Consider the following 3,033-nt stretch of genomic DNA (forward strand, 5'->3'; position numbering starts at 1 on the left):
TCTCGAGGATGATGTTCTCTGGGGTTTTCGGTAAGAGACAAAGCCCATTATGCATGGTCTAACAATAGCAATATCATATACTTGTATTTGACCTAAAATACAAGTGTAATCATTAGTTTTCCCAATATAGCAACATATAAATTAATAAATAGATAATATCAACTTATACATTTGTGTATAAAATACAAAGTTTAATCATTAAATTTCCTAAACTCGCTCGTATCAGCTACGGAAGAATCAACTAGAATCTTATATTAAAACATGATTAATAAATCATTTGCCGGTAACCTCTTGTCACAATTAATTAACCGAAAATGACAGCCCACTAACCCACCCACCCACCCACCCCTAAATATGTGAACTACTTCATTCAATTCACGTTCACACTCATTACAAAAACCAAAACACAAGCCATCATCTTTCCAACCATCACAATCCTTACAACTTAAATAAACAACCCTCAATTCATCTCCTTTTTATCATCTTTCTTTCTTTCTTTCTTGATCATCATTACCCATTAAAAGTCTTGAAACTTGTCACATGGGTTTTGTCTAGATTGCAGTTTTGTTACATGGGTTTTGTTGATTTCGCCCCAAATTGAAAGAAAGATCATAAAAATCGGATCTTTTTCTGGTGTTAATGGACCGCATCCGTGGATCTTTGCATATTGTTTTCGCCCTTGTGTTTCTTGTTTTTTGCTTTCACACCCTGACCCATGATCGGAGCTCCATGGGGAGAACCCGGGTCGGGTTTCTTACCACGGATAAGTTGTCCATCACAACCCCACCTGATTGCACTGGACTGAATCAGCATGAGGGTTTTGAAAGTGAATGTGAGTTCTTGATGGCTTACCCTCAATGTAACTCTGATGGGTGTTTTAATTATTTGAGTTTCTTTTACTGTTCTTGTCAAAAGCATAATTCTGTTGGGTATATTGTGCTTGTTGTTTGGTTAGCTGCTCTGTTTTATCTGTTGGGAAACACTGCTGCTGATTATTTCTGTTGTTCTCTTGAAAAGTTGTCTAATTTGTTGAGGTTATCACCTACTTTAGCTGGGGTGACTTTGCTTCCATTAGGGAATGGTGCTCCTGATGTGTTTGCTAGCATAGCGGCTTTCGCGGGTACGGATAATGGTGATGTTGGACTTAGTAGTATTCTGGGTGGGGCGATTTTCGTGACGTGTATCGTTGTTGGGACGATTTCGGTTTGTGTGTCGGATCAGGTTGTGAGTGTTGATAAGAAGTGTTTTGTTAGAGATGTTTCTGTGCTGCTGTTTGCTGTTGTGTCTCTTGCTGTGATCTTGCTTATTGGGAGTGTTAGTATAGGTGGCGCGATCGCGTTTGTTTCGATTTATGTTGTTTATGCTACGTTAGTTGCTGCTAACGAGTTCTTTAGGCGAAAAGTTGGTGTTTTGAAAGGGGAGACTTGTGTCCCCTTATTATCTGTTACGCAAATAGATGATGATCTTGAAAATCTTGAAAGTAAGGATCATGAATCGGATCGTGTGTCGGTTGCAGAATCTGATGATGTGCCGCATTTGATTGAGTCCAAGGTTCCACATTGGATGTGGAGTTCGAATGTTGCAATCTATTCGGAGGTTGTTGGACAAGGTTCAGAAGATGTCACAAACCATATTTGGGGATGGAATGATGACGTGTCGATTCATGAGAGTAAAGATAAAGATTCGTCCTTTTCGTGTTCCAAGCTGGTTTCATGGTTAGAGTTACCGCTAACACTTCCAAGAAGCTTAACAATTCCCATAATAGAAGAAGAAAGATGGTCAAAGGGTTACGCGGTTGCCAGTGTTACATTTGCACCTTTGCTTTTAGCGTTTCTTTGGAACACCGAACACAACGAGAGTCAAAGTCAACTAGCCATAGGTCTTATCTACTTAGCTGCTGCGGTTCTTGGGTGCGTGTTAGGTGGTGTAGCCTTCATATGCACCCGACCGGACCAACCGCCTCAGAAGTGGTTGCTTCCATGGGTTCTTGGTGGTTTCTTTATGAGTATAGTTTGGTTCTACATGATAGCTAACGAGTTGGTAGCATTATTAGTGGCATTTGGGTTAATATTTGGGATCAACCCATCGATACTTGGGTTGACGGTTTTAGCATGGGGTAATTCAATGGGTGACTTAATGTCAAATGTAGCATTAGCGGTCCATGGAGGTGAAGGTGTGCAGATAGCCGTGTCTGGATGCTACGCAGGTCCTATGTTCAACACGCTTGTTGGCTTGGGGATTTGTATGCTAATTGGATCATGGTCACAGAGGCCCGGATCTTATACAATGTCAGGTGATGTTGGGCTTTTTTGTAACGTAGGGTTTCTAATACTCGGCTTGCTTTGGGCACTAGTAATGTTGCCTAGAAACGGTATGCAGTTAACCAAGTCGTTTGGGCTAGGTCTTATGGTGATTTACGTCATGTTTCTAGGAACACGATTAGGGATGTCTATAGGTTCTGGATCACTTGACAATGGTAAATGATAAAACCGTTGTAGCACGTAACTATTAACGGTTTGGCGAAGGAGTAGATATGTTTTATAGGGTATAGGTTTGTATACATAATATATGCTTACATAGTATGTTTGTAGTTCCTTTAATTTGTATAGTTATTGGATGGTTTTATCTTATCATAGCTGTTGTTTTACTTCTATTATTGTCTTAACTAGCGAGTAGCGGGTATGTAATTTTATTTGGTTCAATCAATAGGAGGTGTTTTCGGTTTGGTTTCGTGACGGGTTGTTTTGTTATATCTTCATATCGGTTGTTTTTTTCCTCCCCTCTAAACAGGACCTGAACAATTTGATTTGCTGATTGGTTTTGAAAACCAGCTGATAACAAATGCATAATTTCATTGAATTATTAATTTGTGTAATTATTGTAGATGAAGTGAATGATTTAACCTTATTTTATAACTGGTTGTGATTTAAGTACAAGAAACTTTATTTAATCCTTTAAATGACAAGACACCTGAATGGTAAAAATCCTTGATAACTTATCAAGCTAAGGACTAGCCATAGTAATTAACTTTTG

At 39.1% G+C, this 3,033-nt stretch overlaps 1 pseudogene; it reads left to right on the top strand.

Annotated features, from left to right (window-relative positions):
- The first annotated feature begins 684 nt into the window (after window positions 1-684).
- LOC143549875 (cation/calcium exchanger 4 pseudogene) lies at window positions 685-2,673 on the top strand (annotated as a pseudogene).
- Window positions 2,674-3,033: the final 360 nt, after the last annotated feature.

Source organism: Bidens hawaiensis, unplaced genomic scaffold, assembly GCF_021521415.1.
Source record: "Bidens hawaiensis isolate Kalapana, Puna unplaced genomic scaffold, B.hawaiensis_p1.1 tig00015852_1, whole genome shotgun sequence".
NCBI lineage: Eukaryota > Viridiplantae > Streptophyta > Magnoliopsida > Asterales > Asteraceae > Bidens > Bidens hawaiensis.